This window comes from Danio rerio, chromosome 3 (assembly GCF_052040795.2).
Source record: "Danio rerio strain M-AB ecotype USA chromosome 3, GRCz13ab, whole genome shotgun sequence".
Classification (NCBI taxonomy): domain Eukaryota; kingdom Metazoa; phylum Chordata; class Actinopteri; order Cypriniformes; family Danionidae; genus Danio; species Danio rerio.
In genome coordinates, this window is record NC_141023.1 from 45,654,725 (window position 1) to 45,672,179 (window position 17,455).

General features: G+C 37.6%; 1 long non-coding RNA gene across 1 annotated transcript in view; it reads left to right on the forward strand.

The window, feature by feature from the left end:
• The window catches only part of LOC141381272 (uncharacterized), a 66,106-nt gene that overhangs the window by 41,690 nt on the left and 6,961 nt on the right, over positions 1–17,455 (forward strand). Inside the window, exon 2 of the long non-coding RNA XR_015481144.1 lies at positions 17,217–17,437. This is a non-coding gene — a long non-coding RNA (uncharacterized LOC141381272). The remainder of the gene's footprint in view (positions 1–17,216; positions 17,438–17,455) is intronic.

The following is a 17,455-nucleotide window of genomic DNA, read 5'->3' on the forward strand; positions in this document are numbered from 1 at the left end:
AAAGGCATCGACATTTCTACTAAAAACAGATTCAGTTTCGCTTCAGTTACTCATTATGGTCACAGACAGGCATCACATTTTAGGTTCAAAAGTGAACTTGTTGTTTGTACTGCCTTAACTTGTTTACCTTTTAACCACAACTGATGTGATCTGACCATATTCTAAGTTTGTTTTGGCAGCAGCATCTCAGTCACACAGAGGAGCAGACCAGTCTGTTTTTTTTGTGTGTGTGTGTGTTTTGGGGTGAAAGAAGCTCATGGCAGCCTGTGGTGTGAGCTATATGTGCCAACAGGGCGGCAGGTGTCATGATTTAGTGCTGATGCCAAAACTCCTCCTGCTTTCTTCAGTACCCATCTGTTAAGGGACGAATGCAGAGAAACCAGGCTAAAAACACACATGACTAAATGGGTCACAATACTCAGATCTGCACTGAAGTACACAAACTCTGAACATCTATTTTTAAATAAGACTTTTTAAATAATGTTTTAATGTTCAGAATGTTTCATGCACCTAGACTTTCCTTTTAAAATGTACAATTTAGAGAATTTGAGATATAGAGGTTTGTTTGTAATACTGTTTTCAGACCTTTCACAGTTATTCTTTTTTTTAACTGCAGTGTTTGTTTGCTTGGTAAGTCCATTACTTAGAAGTGTGCATGCTGCTTTTGGCTCTAATAGATGACTGTAAAATGTTTTCTTCATAAATATAGTGTGTATTTATATGCTTTATAGGCTGTGTATTTTTAAAACTCAAATCATATCCGTAAATGCTTGCAGATGAGTTGAAATGCATTTCTCTGAGAGAGGCCAAGTTTCCAAGAGACCTCCCATGCTTTATTTTCTGGAAAGAAAATTGCTCTTAATCAGTTATAGAAAATCTCAAACATACTTTAAATGAGGTAAATGTACCTAAGAAATAACATTGCCAACAGTGAATGCAGTCAGTGGTCATCATTTTTGGTAGCATTGGCAAACATGTTATTAAGGTTTGTGTTTTTAGTGCAGTTCTGCAAAAGTCTATGTATTGCTTTGTGCAGTTCTTGCGAAATGTCCATTAAGTGTTCTAGACACACATTAAAGGCATAGTTCACTCAAAATAAAACAATGAGATTTTTACTTACTCTCAGGTGATCTAAGATATACAGTTGAAGTCAGAATTATTAGCCCCCTTTGATTTTTTTTTTCTTTTTAAATATTTTGCAAATTATGTTTAACAGTACAAGGACATTTTCACAGTATAGGCCTGCGCTCACCAAGACATTTTTTGCTCGCGTTTTCCGTCTACATTTAACGCCTTGTGACTAAATGAAGGGCGTCAATGTGATCGTGCACACCAATGTTCAAAACAGCAGGCGTAAAAAAAATTCTGTAAAAAAAAATTCTGTTTTGACGCTTCGTCAAAACCTTCTCCTTCAATCAGGTTAGCACTTTTGTTCACGTGCACGGAGCTGCTGAAGTTACAGTAAACAGCACATGGAGGCACTCAAGCGCAAAACTATCATTGCACATTTAAGAAGATACCGAGAGGCGATATGAACGTGGAGCTGCTTATTGCTATGGTGAACAATAATCATTTCTTCATCGCTAGAGCTGGAGCTGCTACTGGAACCATTCATGTCAACTTTGTCTTCTTCTGTGTTACAATCGGGTGTCATAAGCTTAAAGTTGTGCAGTGCCATCTAACGTCAAGGAGAGATTTTGCATACTTTTCTGCTTGACGCCAGTGAAAATCGATTGGGTTTGAATCTGGAAAAAATGTCTTGAAAAACGCTGACGATAAACGCAAACGAAAAGTGTCTCTGATAATATTTTTTATTCTGGAGAGAGTCCTATTTGTTTTATTTCAGCTAGAATAAAAACAGATTTTAATTGAAAAAAAATATATATATTTTAAGGTAAAAAATATTAGCCCCTTTAAGCTAACTTTTTTTTTCCGAAAAACCGCCATTATACAATAACTTGTCTAATTGCCCTAACCTGGCTAGTTAACCTAATTAACCAAGCTAAGCCTTTAAATGTCACGATAAGCTGTATAGAAATGTCTTGACAATTATCTTGTCAAATATTATTTACTGTCATCATGGCAAAGATAAAATAAATCAGTTATTAGAAATGAGTTAATCAAAACTATTCTGTTAAACAGAAATTGGGGAAAAAATAAACAAGGGGGCTAAAATTCAGGGGGACTAATAATTCTAACTTCAACTGTAGGTGACTTTTTTAAGCAGAACATTAAAGAAAATTTTAGGTCAAAATAAATAAAATAAATCATGGTCTTTGGCTATTCATAAAATGCAAGTTAATTGTTATGGAGAGAGTCAAAACATTTTTAAAGGCAAAACAAAATTAATGTGTTGCTCCTGATGATACATTTAGACAGTGTTGCAGCCAGGTGTCCAATTGGCCAACATTATCCTATTGACCTTATTCTAAAATGCAGAAGTGCGCCTGTTTTCGCGATTGTCTTAGAACTTCCGTTTCAGTCACCTATGGGAGAAATGACAAGAAATAATAAACGGCAAAAAACGGTCAAACTACTTGCTCTACAAACAAATGTTTGCAAGACTATACAGACCAAGTAGAATAATATAACAAGAAAATATCAGTTTGCAACATCAAACAGCTAAACGAGCAGTTTTTAATGTCTAAAAATGAATGGAAGTGAATGAGACTGGAAATCTCGTGCCAAAAAGATTCAAATGGCAGCGCCCACTCGTCTTTGGAGAATAAGGTCAATACTGGCAGTTGCTGATGCTCAGTTGTTGAAAGTTTATTTTGTGTTTTGACACCAGCTCAAGACATTTTCAAATTGAGAAAATCCCAAATACTATAGAAGATAGTTTCAAGACAAAAACAAATAGTAAGACATACTTAAAGTAAGTTTAATAGTTTGTCTTCAGGTTTGTTTGTTGAGTATCATTTATCATTCACTGTGTATGTTAACAAAGCTTCAATATCATCCAATTAGTGAGACTGATTCACATTCGTTCTGATTAGTGCATTGTGTTCTGCGTCCTGATTGGCTGTAAACCAGTCAATCAATCCCCTCTGTGTCAGTGTCTCCTGTACAGTACAGAATGCGTTCAGCCTACCAAGTTGACATAAATCTTTGATCGATCGCAGTGTGACTCTGTATGTTTGCCAGTTTTCTCCCCAACAAACCCCATAATGTCGATTAAACATTCTGCACTGTCAAAGGCACCTGTGGTAGCACCCAAATAGAGGAAGATGCTAACCATTGCACAAAAAAAGTTGGACTTCTGGACATGCTAAAGCAAGGTAGAAGTTACACAAATGCTTAAACGAGAGAAAAGCGTGTAAACGTTAATATCTATATAAGAACACAGTGTAGTGAGGGGCTTTGCAGTCTATAACAGTTATAGTAATTGTAAAAAAAAATTAAGCAGACTACTTTGCATATTTCACCTTTTGTGAGCTATTTTGAGAATGTAGCTCCTGTGATTAATGAGGTACCACTGTACCACATTTCCGCAAATCGAAAGTTAATGCGGTAAGTAAATGTCATTTAGAGGTGTCAGACCAAATTAATAAAGTTTGTTAAAATAAATTCTCTATATGGTATAACAGGGTTAATTTTGGGCTCAGAGAGTAGCATTTTCTAAATTACAAAGTTTCACATTCATACATTTTATGCTTATCCCTAATGAGAGGTAGGTTTAGAGGTGAGGTTTTGGAACTGTTTTTTTTTTATTTAAAAATCATACATTTTCATATAATTTAAATCGTATGAATTTGTTCAAATTAGCCCCTTTTCTGACAATACGTGGTTACAAAAAATAGCTACATTTTTTCATGATAAAAACAAAACACTTTTTGCTTGGTGCCGTTCACCAATGAAACAAAGTTCACCTTGCCATGTTTTGTGCAAGTTTGTAGCCACAGTACTGTAGCAGTAAAGCTGTTGAAAAGAGGATTATCAAAACGCATATTTATTCACAAAAAATCACACTTACAACAGGATGTTGCATATGGATGCTATGCAGACAGTGATAGTTCCAAATGCAGCTTTATTATGAGGATGGTCAGACAGGCAGAGGTCAAAAACCAGCATAAACAGTATAGTAGAGAATCCAGAAGTATAATCCAAAATCAGGCCAAAGGTTCAGGTTAGGCAGAAAAGAATCAAAACACGATAAACAGTCCAAAGTCAAAATTACTGGAAACGGGAAACAAGGAAAGCCGCTTACGTAAGGACAGCAACAGCTTAACAATACTCAGCACATGTGTGGGGAACAAAGGGGTTTAAATTGTCCAAATAATCAATTATCATGAGTATCAGCTGTGAGAGTGTAATCAGTCATGATCTGGAACCGGTTATGAGACTGGGGTGCATGACTGGGTTTTGTAGCATGAGGCAGGATTGTAGTTCATGTGAGCATGAATGTTTTACAGCAATCTCTGGTGGTTAGGTTGCAGGTGATCGTGACAAGGATTTATCACAGTACAATACCAGACAAAGTGCTAAACAAAATCAAGGGTATAAATAACAAGACATGATTGAACTGATAATAAACAGGGGTGTGACAGGTGATACTAATAAACTGCAGGAAAACAGAACAAAAAAATCACATGACATAAACAGAAGCACATGGAACACAACACATGGGGAATCACATGACACAACAAACTGACAACACCCGAATCGTGACGTTTGTGAATGTGGTAATAATTTAGCCAAAATGAACTTTGTATAATCATATGCAAATTATAGTCTGAGAGACTGAGGCCCCGTTTACACTAGTGTGTTTTACTTTTAAAACGGCGTTTTAGAATGAAAACGATCCAGCGTCCACACTAGCGTTTCACCCAGCTTTCTCAACAGCTTTCCATCCACACCAAAATGCTGAAAACGCACATCACGTGACCACAGATACACTCTCTGGCATGCGCTGCAGCCCATCTACCCAGATGAGAGTGTTTATCAAGGATCTCCCGCTGGATTTAATCTCACTATATTTGCGAAACGTGATATTTAATTCATCTTGTTGTCTATATCTAACAACATATTCCCCGACTTTGGTCCTTTGAATCTACTACTTGTCAGGTAACGTGTTTTGGCTGAGCACAAAGATAAATTAATAATTAATCTAACCACGTACATTCTGTATATTGAGTAATTGCTTGCCTTTATTTCCTATAATGTATAAACTTATTGTACGTTATACTTTTATAATGGCCATTATTGATTATTAAAACTGATCTTCAGCAAAAGAGAGGGTGTGTTTCATAATTTTAATGAAAATGGAAGGATTTTGTTATGAATATGCATACAGTGAAGATGACACTAATATAAGCAGCACACCGCCTCAACATTTCTGCTGTCTGTTCAGATGTTAATATCAAAATGAAAATATTAGTTCCTTCATGTTTTTATTTTATTGTTAAGAAAGTGAAACAATGTTGCCAGGGTGATGTGAATAAGGTACACTGTTCCCTTTGAAGATTTACCTGATATGTTCTCGTGAGTCTGTTTTCCATATCAAACTTGCGAAGTCTGAACTTACAAGAAGAGTATGCAGAACTTTAACTGTGTGTAGGCTTCTTAATATTGAGGAAAAGCCCCAATCAGAGAGGCGAATGTCGGCTGCCCCGCCATCGTTTTCATATGTCTCCATTTTCCCACATCCACACTAAGACGGAGCAGGAGCATTTTGGGATGAAAATGGCTTCTTCAGCGTTTCCAAAGCGCTCCATTTTTGGCGCTCGAAAACTCCGGCGTAGTGTGGACAGATGGCGTAACCGTAGCAATACTTATGCGTTTTCAAACTAAAACGCATTCAAGAGTTCACACTTAGCTGATGATTGATAATAAAGCTAGTTTGGCGTGCTGTCCTGGGAGAGAGCCCTGAGCTTATAAGATCCTCGAGCCCTGGGCTCCCTCCCGTTGCAAGGCGAGAGGGGAGTTTGAGTTCAGGTAGATCTCAATGACTCCCCCTCTTGCTTGTTGTAGCTAAGTGTCAGATATGGATGCTGAAAGGTGTACTCAGAGTTTAGCTTAAGTATTTGGATTAATTGTTAAGAGTGCTTGGTTTTGAACTGTGGGAGGAAACCGCAAAGAAGAGAGTGGGAACCACTCTCCAGGGAACCGCAAAGGAGAACAAGCAAACTCCGCACAGAAATGCCGTCTGGTTTGGAAAGGAATTAAACCAGGGGCATTCTTGCTGTGAGGCAACAGCGCTGATCGCTGGCCACCGTGACGCCCGTTTGAAAGGAGGGAAAGTAGGGTTGGGTGGTGGGGTTTCTTCAAGACGAAGATATTGAGATGAGAAAAGTCTGGTTATTTATAGTTAGTTAAGGATCATCTGATATGATAATCAGTCATTAGCTAAAGTTGGAACAGCTGTAAACAATCATAAGCACATGATCCTCTCGAAATTTGTTTATGAATAAACTTCACTTAGTGTAAACTTATGCACTTAGTGAATTTATGCAAATATGCAGTCAGTGGTGTGATGCTGGCTGCTTTGTAACAAAATGTTACAATTTCGTATTATTTTTTAATTTCTGAATTAGCCCTATAATGCAAAAGCAAATAATAAAGAACAGACCAAATAACATTAACTTTTGAATAATTGTTTAATGTAACCCATGTGTTTATAATTTTTAGGAGTGGCAGGGCTGTTTTTTTGTGCGTCCATTTGCTTGGATATCTAACATTTATATCTAATATTTTATTAATGAATTCAATTATAGCTCCAGTACTGCTTTGAGGTCTTAAGAAGCAAAACACCGGTCTGTACAAGAAACATTACCTTTAATTCACAGCCTACTAAATGTGTTTATGACAGTCTGGACCACAAGCTGGAAAAAAGTGTTTCTAGAACATGGAGATGAAACACTACTAACACTCAAGCAGAACCTGCTGTCTTCTGTGATAATGATTTAACTGTGGTGGATTATCGTTTCCAAAAAATAAAACTCAATGTTATAACCAAGGCATTTGGGGTAAATCAGAAATGATCCTTACTGATACAGAGAATAACTGCCCTTGGAGTGACTTAACAGCTTTTTTATGTTCAAAATTCAACATTACACAACAAAGAAAGTTAAGAGTAAAAAAACACAAAATGACTGACAATATTTTGCTATACAAGATGGCCAACATACTCTTTTAAAAGTGGTTTGCTTTGGTATAAATCCTCATAACCACAGAGATTTGTCACTATTAAGGCATTCAAAGGATTTATGAGAATCATTTTGCGTTACGTTTATCTATGGCTCCACTAAAGATATTGAAACATCATTACAATCGGGTTTTATGAGATTTAATATCAGATCTCACACAGTGAATATTAACAAAACGCCCCATTTTCACAGTACGATAATGTTCCCCGGAAACTGCAGTGTTGCACTTGTACACCATCTTCTAGTAGGGAAAAAGGCCAATCCAAGTCAAGTTATCAGCCACAAATGCAGTCTTATGTAGCATCTGCGGATAATGGGACAGCAGCTAGAATGTTCCACAGCTCCGGCCAGCATGTCCATCGAACCACAGCGAGATTACAAATATATCAGTCTGACATTTGAGTATCATTAGGCAGCAGGGAAAGGGAGAGCTTGAAATTTAGTTGTTCTGAGATTTTTAATGACCACAGGGGTGATCTGACATTGTCGATGGCCTGGAGGCTGAAACGCTCAACGCTACAGAAATAAATAAATATACAGTTGCAGGAAGTCTTTTGTTTGTTAGAAAGAGTAATGCTTATTTAATGAGCAGCCAAAGTCAGTACTTCAAATTTGCGACCCGTTTGAGTAACAAGCACCATTTACAGGTCCCCACATAATTTCAGATAACCGAGAATGGCAATTGCTGTTGGCTAGAGGGACGAATGCCACTCGGTGACCTTTCAAACACCTCTTTTAGCTGCTGTTAGAACTGTCTCTGAAGATTTACCATTTAAATACCTACCAAACTTAGCCTTGTAGAATTTCAGATCTATTTCAGAAGTAAGTAAAAAGATTCATTCTGGTGGGTATTACAGGGGAGCTGTAGAAGGTCACTGGTTTGAGCCCTGGCTGGTTTAGTTGGCATTTGAGTTTGCATATTCTATATATGTATATTCCAGGTGATGCAGTGACGCAGTATGTAGTGCTGTCGCCTCACATCAAGAAGGTAGCTGGGTCGCTGGTTTGATCCTCGGCTCAGTTGGCGTTTTTGAGTGGAGTTTGCATGTTCTCCCTGCATTCGCGTGGGTTTTCTTCAGGCGCTTCGGTTTCCCCCACAGTCCAAAGACATGCGGTACAGGTGAATTGGGTAAGCGACATTGTCTGTAGTGTATTAGTGTGTGTGTGAATGTGTGTGTGGATGTTTCCCAGAGATGGGTTGTGGCTGGAAGGGCATCCGCTGCATAAAAAATTGCTGGATAAGTTGGCGGTTCATTCCGCTGTGGCGACCCCGGATTAATAAAGGGACTAAGCTGACAAGAAATGAATGAATGAACATACAGTTGAAGTCAGAATTATTACCCCCCTCTGAATTATTAGTGCCCCTGTTTATTTTTTTCACCAATTTCTGTTTAATGGAGGGAATATTGTTTCAGCACATTTCTAAGCATAATAGTTTTAAAAACGTATTTCTAATAACGGATTTATTTTATCTTTGACATGATGACAGTAAATAATATTTTACTTGATATTTTTCAAGTGACTTCTATATAGCTTAAAGTGACATTTGAAGGCTCAACTAGGTTAATAAGGTGAACTAGGCACGTTAGGGTAATTAGGCAAGTTATTGTATAACGATGGTTTGTTCTGTAGATTACTGGAAAAAATATATCTTAAAGAGGCTAATAATTTTGTCCCAAAAATGGGTTTAAAAATTTAATAACTGCTTTTAATCTAGCCAAAATAAAACAATTAAGACTTTCTCCAGAAGAAAAAATATTATCAGACATAATGTGAAAATGTCCTTGCTCTGTTAAACATCATTTGCGAAATATATATATATATATAAAAAAACAATCAAAAGAGGGCTAATTATTCTGACTTCAACTGTATATACAGCTAACTTGTGGGAAAAATGGCACGTTGTTTGCCTGCCGCTCTGTCCCTGGAGAATATTGAAAATATTGATTTTTATACTTTGATAACAGGGTTTCTGCTGATGGGCTTAGGTGGGGCCCTGTGGTATCGACGATTGGTAAAAGCAGTGTGACTCAAAACCCCACTAATGGCCCGTTTCCACTGAGTGGTACGGTACGGTTTGGTACACTTTTATGGCCGTATTTCCACTGTCAAATAGTGCCAAAAAGCGAACCGTAAACTACCACTTTTTGGATACCTTTTGCAAAGGGTACCTAGCACGATAAAAGGATACCAAAAGGTGGAGCGAGACACGCAGCTGAGCACTATTGGTTTACAGAGATATGTCACTCGCTTCTGGACAGGCAAAAGAATGAAAACAAAGGAACTGTCATTTTTTAAAAACACAGTCGAGACATTACACAGTAAAATAAACATATAATAACGAGCCATGCAAGACCCAAGCTCAAACAAACATTTCATTTAGCAGCAGTTATAATGAAATCATGTTCATCGAAACGTTAGTAGCGAACATTCATACACAAGTATTTATGTTTAAAAAGCATCTGTTTTGTGAGAAGTGCTTCTCATATTATATGTGAACGACCTGTACAGATTTACTTTGACATTTACTTGAGCAAGAATCACGTCGTCTGAAAGTTTCTGTCATCCACCACGATATACCACATATTGGTACCCTTTTGGCAGTGGAAACTCAAGCCTGATAAAGGTGACCCGTACAGACCCATACTTTACCGTACTGTACCACATATACAGTACCACCATAAGCTGGCCGGTTGTATTGAAACGGTGGTGAGCAGAACTGTTAGTACTCAGACTGGGGTTATGAAATACACATTAGAAAACATCGCTGGGAAACTAGAAGCTTTGCAATGGATTTTGGACAAACCTCGAGGTCAGTGACGGACATTAGATATCTGCAAAATCTGCAAAAACTTTCTGTTTTTGAAAGTTTCTGCTTCCTTCTGACACTCCTGCCAGACAACCTAAGCCTTGGTCTCTGAATTCCTTCTCCCTATCTCAAGGACACCTGTTAAGACATCACAGGCTTACACACATACACAGCTACAGAAAGACAATCACTGCCTCCCCGCATCCCACGCCTTCGTATGCCACCCCCGGTGTGGGTAAGCAGGTCTGTGACCAGCGCTTCCTAGCTGCAGGACCAGATAGGTATTACCTACATTGGACTATCTCTACATCCCCTGTTCCCATTCCATGTTGCAACGCTTTGTCTCTGTCTATGTGTTTATGTGCTTGTTGCTGGGGCTTTTCCCCCTGATCTCACACCGCCCTACTTTAAGGAAAGTCTGGGAGGGGCTTTTTTCCCAGTGTATCTTATTTCCTATTTTTCTTATGCTACCTCTCGTCTGACTTGTCTTCCCCTGAAATGTATGATATTTGTGTATGGTCAGAGGGGTCCAATTTCGCTACATGTAACAGTGTTGGGACAAATAAAGACTTATCATCAATCATCATCAACTCGAACCAGTTGGTACTTGAACCAGTGACCTTCTTACTGTGAGGCAATCATGCTAACTACTTACTCACTGTGCTATTGTGCAAAAGTAATTTGTATTAGCACAAATGTTGGTAGTCTAATTCAACTGTGGCAAAGTAACTATTGTGGGCACTGTACCAAAACTTTACTTTCACTACCAAAACACATTTGGAGTATGCTTTTACGACCTTGCATTGAAAGATTGCATTAAACCTCAGTCTATCATTAGGATGCAATTTTGTTTTGGTCATCATTGACTCATATGATTCTCCGAAGACCACAGTTTCAGATAGAATCTTTTTTCATGTTCTTTTATACATCTTGGATGCCTTGTTGAAGGTCTGCAGATTAAAGGTAAATTGGACTCTTTTTGAAGGAAATTTCTTTAATGCAGCCACTAAAAGAAGAGGTCACTCTTCTTGGTATCACCTGCATGTGTTGAACTACAGTACATCATGCACACATGCTCAAGAGCAAGACGGATCAGCAGGTCAGATCTATTTCACGTTATCACTTTGGGGATTTTTCATAGTTCCCTGCTCATTATCAATGAATGGGACTTTAATCTGCTCTCAGATGGTTACCACTCTCCAGGGACCCTCTTCCACCCCCTCTACCCTTTTCATCTGTGGCTTTGATCACAACCTAGCCTATTCGTCTACCCTAAAACTTGTTTGTTTCTGACTTTCAGAAACAAGAAAAAATTATGAGACATTTTAGTGTTTGGTGCACCTTTGGCTATGTGAAATAAATGCGATGCAAGATGTCATCCCGTTTACTTAAAAGGGCATTCTTAAAAGCAAATGCATGCTCTTCTGCTTCAGGCTGCCTACTCACAATTTAACTTCTTCATTTTCTGAGAGTCTAGGTTGCATAAGGCCACCCAAATGAGCATTTCTTGGACTTACTGGAGCACTAGTATGTTTTTTTTCTTTTGCTATCCTCGATAGAACATGTCAGCTGGTTTCATTAGCTACATGTGGTTCAGGAATCTGACTGACGGGTTCAGAATTCTAGTGGAATGTTTGACAAATTAAGTGCTGCTTCTGTCATTTTTTTGTTCTGTTGTGTGTGGCCTCTGGGTTTGGAGTTGGAAAGAATCATCTGCAGCTATTTTATAACTATATTGTATATGGATTTGTAGAAACAGCTTCTGTAATTGAAGAAATGAAAGAATTTCAGAAAAAAAAATAATTTGGTAACTTTAGCTTACAATACATGGTATTAACTACTGGTTTATTACCTGCCTATTATTAAAATATTAACCATTAGTTAAAAAGTATGATCTCTTCTACCTTACTAATTATTGATAAAAAGCTAATTAGTGGTTTATTAAGCTAGTAGTGGTAAAACGGCTGCGCAGTAGGTAGTGCTATCGTCTCACAGCAAGAAGGTCGCTGGTTCGAGCCTCAGTTGGTTTAGTTGGCGTTCCTGTGTAATGTTTGCACGTTCTCCCAGTGTTTGCATGGGTTTCCTCCGGGTGCTCTGGTTTGCCCCACAGTTCAAAGACATGCGATACAGGTGAATTGGGAAGGCTAAATTGTCTGTAGTTTATGAGTGTGGATGGATGTTTCCCAGAGATGGGTTGCAACTGGAAGGGCATCCACTGCATAAAACATATGCTGGATAAGTTGGCGGTTCATTCCACTCTGGCAACCCCAGATTAATAAAGGAATTAAGCCGAAAACAAAATTAATGCATGAATAAGCTTGTAGTGTTGGTTAGTTAATAACGTGAATTGTGACCTAAACTAAAGTGTTATCAATACTAAAAAAATTGTCAGGTTATGTTAAGTGATTGTTTGACCAGCTTGCATAGAAGTGATCAGTGCAGGTAATGTGAACTCTAATGTGGTTAATGCATGTATTGTGACTAAAAATAAAATGATGAGGTCTAAACTGTTGAATTCCATGCGTGTTTAATAAAAAAGGTCAGAAGAGGGTTTTCGTCAATGTCAAAAATACTAGAAATTTATTAGGTACAAATGAATAATTTGATTCACAGATTTCTGGTATCCTCAATGCAATGCAAGAGTTACATTCAAGACGTGCTCAACAACTTTCATTTCCTGATTCAAGCATATATACGCAGCTGATATTAACAGGTGGAGTTTAGTGGAATACGTCACTCATTCCCCAGTCCTCCATTGGCTGCACCCATACATATGTCCTCTTTTTCTACTAATTCTCTGCACAACATCAAAAGCACAAGACTTTTCAACTGCAAATATTCTGTTTATTTTTAACCCATCTGTGCTCATAGGAAGTTTCGCTGTAGAACTCAAGTTAATTTAAGACAATCAGGCCTTTGCATTTCTATCAGCTTCATCTACTTCTGCAAAAATGCTTCATTAATGTGCAAGGCATATCACACTCGAGAAGAAGTTTGGGTAATATATATCACCTTAAACCATGGGTGTCCAAACTCTGTCCTGGAGGGCTGGTGTCCTGCTAAGTTTAGCTCCAACTTGCTTCAACACACCTGCCCGGAGGCTTCTAGTCAATCTAGTAAGAGCTTGATTAGCTGGTTTAGGTGTGTTTGATTAGGGTTGGAGCTAAACTCTCCAGGACACTGGCCCTCCAGGACCGAGTGTGGACATCCCTGCCTTAAGCAATACAAATTGTTTAATGAAAAGTAAAAGTGAAATTAAAAATTTATCCTCTCTCCAACAAAATGTTATGTGTTTTTTCAGCCTGATATCACAAGGAACTGTAAATATTTTACGTTTTGGCTGTTTAGTGGCTAAATCGTATGAGTTCAGTTGTACAAAAATGTACAATTTTAAAAAGGTGGTGTGGCACCCAACCCCTCCCTTAACCATCATTGGAGAATAAGCAAATAATACTAAATTCTACAAATGCGATCGTAAAAAGTCATACAAATTGGGCAATAGATCAAAAAGTTACTAATTGTCGTGAGATCGTGTTGATTTATAACAAAGCAAGGGTAGTTCACGGTGTAAAATGTATCATAGTGTGAGTTCCAATCATTCAATCACATGTTGATGATTCATAATTTATAATCCTTGGTAGTTTTGCATTAGTTTACATAAACTTTCAAATCCTTGGTTGTCAGTAACTTGCCATAACTATTCATCTTTTTTCTACTTTTCATGTCTAAATATCTGAATGAAAAAAAAAAATAAATAAAAAGAGACAAAAAGTTCTAGTTTAAAAACTAGTTGGTGTTGCTAGCAAAATGAAGTAAGATTGACGAATGGTCTTGCCCTAAAGCAATGGTCTTAAACTCAATTCATGGAGGGCCGCAGCTCTGCATAGTTTAGCCTCAACCACTTCCAACTCACATCTGCTTAATAGTGTCTCGTATTCCCTAACACCTTGATTAGTTGGATTAGTTGTGTTTGATTAGGGTTGGAGAAAAACTGTATCAAGTTTAAGACCTATGCCCTAAGACATTCCATGAGACTAGAAGTGAATAAATGCCATTTCAAGGGGGAGGGAAAGTTTTAGTATTTTTATAAGATTATGATGGCAAATTTTTTTTTCCAAAATAATGAATTTTGATTTTATTCCATCTTAGACTGAAGAGAATTTCCACATTTCAGAAGGCGGAGCCTCATAGTGTCGTGTTCTGTTTCTTGTCTTTCAATCAGCAATCGAGTCAGTGGGTCTTGATTTCAAAAGATGGATTTATTGTCAGACAATAAAAACGAGAGGCTAACAGACAAACAAATGTCTCTCCATGAACCTGCCACTCTGTGTCCCTGTCTTGCTTTTATACATGTAGTGTTGCAGACTTTCCCTAAAGATATGGTCTTGTGCTGTGAACCTGCTATATTCTTGGCTGTTTGCCCTTTTGGTGCTGGTTTAAAGTTTACATGTACTCAGCTAACTACTAGGCTTGCTCTCACTGTTATACCTTCACTTCACGCTTATTTGTACACATATTTATATGATTATACAGAATAACATGTTCATTGCATATGTTAAATAATATATGTTTACTTGCACACTTGTACACTATTGGAGATATTCACTGCACATTCACTGCACACTTTAACAAATATATGTTCACTGCATACTATCGGAGAGAATAATTAAATCCTTGACATACAAGATTACAATTTCTCCGTCAATAGCCAAACCCACCAAATTACATCATCACCACAGACCAATGGGAGATCAAAACAGTTTACCAGCTAAGGCACAGGTGTCAAACACAAGTCCTGGAGAGCCACAGCTCTGCACAGTTTAACACAGCTTCAACTCTAATTAGACACACCTGGTCAAACTAATTGAGTACTTCAGGCTTGTTTGCAACCCAAGCATGGTTAGAACTAAACTCTGCAGGATTGCGGCCCTTCAGGACCTGAGCTTGACATTTCTGAGCTGAGTAAAGTTTACTTCAGCATTAAACACTTGAAATAAACTATAAAATAATGATAGCATTGGCCTGATTTTGTTCAAAATCACATCAAAACATGTGCATTCTTTGATTTCCTTTAAAGCGTATAAGGGCATTTATATTTCCCAACATCCTTTTCAATAGGCGGTCTCAGAGTTTCTGACCAACACCACAGGTGTCGTGTTTTATTAAATGGTAGAGGCAGGGAGTTTGTGTTTGATGGACATCAGAGCACTTCAGCGCGCAGCTGCTCATTCATCTCAAATCATGCTTGCATGCATAAATCTTTGAAAAGAGAGCGATTAAAAGCAAAGGCTTCACTTTGGTAGATTAAACGAAATTTACTTTTGATTTAAGATTATATAGTTGAACCCTCACATTTTCATCAGAGGTTGAAACAGGCTGTTGAAATACTTTTTTAGGATGCCTAAAACTCAGCTGGAAGAATTTGGCAAGTAAATTGCCCCTCAATGACAGTTTGATGCATCAGTCCAATCTTTCTTCTAGTAAACACAGATGAATCTTCTTGGACAGGACAACAAACTCTCTTAGAGAATTACGATTTACTCTCACAGCTCCATGCATTGACGAAAGTGCATTTTTGACACCTATATATATATTTACAGCTGCTGTCAACAACTTCCATGCTCTGCATTTGTGTCACACTTTTAATAACTTTGTTAGCACCCTGCACTGTATTGCCTATTGTTTCTTTGACAGAATAGCATCTAGGTTTTATTAACAAGCACCCTTTTCTCAGAGTTGAAATTTGGGTCTCTTCTGTCTGTTTCAGCCAATAAAAGGCATTAAAAATAACTCTGTGGGTTTTGACATTGGGTTTTTTGGAAGGGATTTTCTCACTGAGGGAGAGTCTCACTGAGTTACAGTAATCAGCTATGGAATAACACATTGAATAGGAAAGAATAATGGCAGTACAGTATCTATTTAGAATGCATTTCAACACTGAAAGCTAGATAAGTATGCATAGATATATGTTTTAAAGGTATAACTTCATTATATCATAGGAAATATCACAGTTACTTTATCTAAACATGCCATTGTTGTAATATGGGATATTTACAGCCATTGAAAATTTAAAAGTCCACTTTAAAATATCAGTTTAGTTTAGGATCTATCCATACACATACCCATACTTTCAAGTCAGAATTGTTAGACCCCATTTAATTTTCTTTTCTTTTTTAAATATTTTAAATTATGTTTAACAGAGCTAGGACATTTTCACAGTATGTCAAAAAGTACTTACTGTCAACATGGCAAAGAGAAAATAAATCAGTAATTAGAAATAAGTTATTAAAACTCTTATGTTCAGAAATATGTTGAAAAAGATCTGCTCTCCGTTAAACAGAAATTGGTGAATAAAAGAAACAGGGGTCCTAATAATTCTGACTTCAACAGTGTATATATACTTTTCTGTCAATACATATCCATCCATCCCTCCATACACACATATCCATCCATGCATACACAATTATCCATCCATCCATCCATACAAATGCATACATACATACATACATACATACATATATACCCATTCACATACATACATACATACCTATTCATTCATCCCTCCATACACACATATCCATCTATACATGCATATCCATTCATACATACACAACCATCCATTCATACATACATACACACATACATATCCATCCATCCATCCATCCATCAATACATACTTACATAAATATCCATTCATCCATCTATCCATACATACATGCATGCATATCCATCCACCCATCCATCCATCCATACATACATACATACATACATACATATCCATCCATCCATCCATCCATCCATACATACATACATACACACACACACACACACACACACACACACACACACACACACACACACACACACACACACACACACACACACACACACATACTGTACATACAGTATGCATCCATCCACACATACATATCCATTCATACTTTCACAACCATCCATCCATCCATCCATACATACATATCCATTCATACATTCACAACCATCCATCCATACTTACATACATATCCATCCATCCATCCATCCATCCATCCATCCCTCTATCTATTTAGATTTTTGGGGAGAAAAGTAAGTGATTAATGACTTATTTTGTCCAAACATGTTTAACTTTTTAATATATAACAGATTCTCAGATTACTCTAGAAGAAAACGATGGTATGATGCACACAGCTGTAATGATTTAGCATAATATGGATCACTCACTGATGTGGGTTATTACATTACTTACATTTGTCATTTTCCATCAGCATCACACTGGGTCTCAGCTGTGCCTTGGGGCTGATGGGACAACATTGATTCTTGCCCGCTGTAACCTCATTGTCATGCCATAGGTGTGACAATTAGCCACTGAGGACCTCTGCCAGGATTGTTTGAAAAGTGCAGCCATGGATCCCGAACGCGGATGAAATATTTATCATGTGCTCAAGCATTTCATCAGCCTGGAGATGAAGAACCACCTGGGGAGAAGGTACAGTCCCTTAAATAC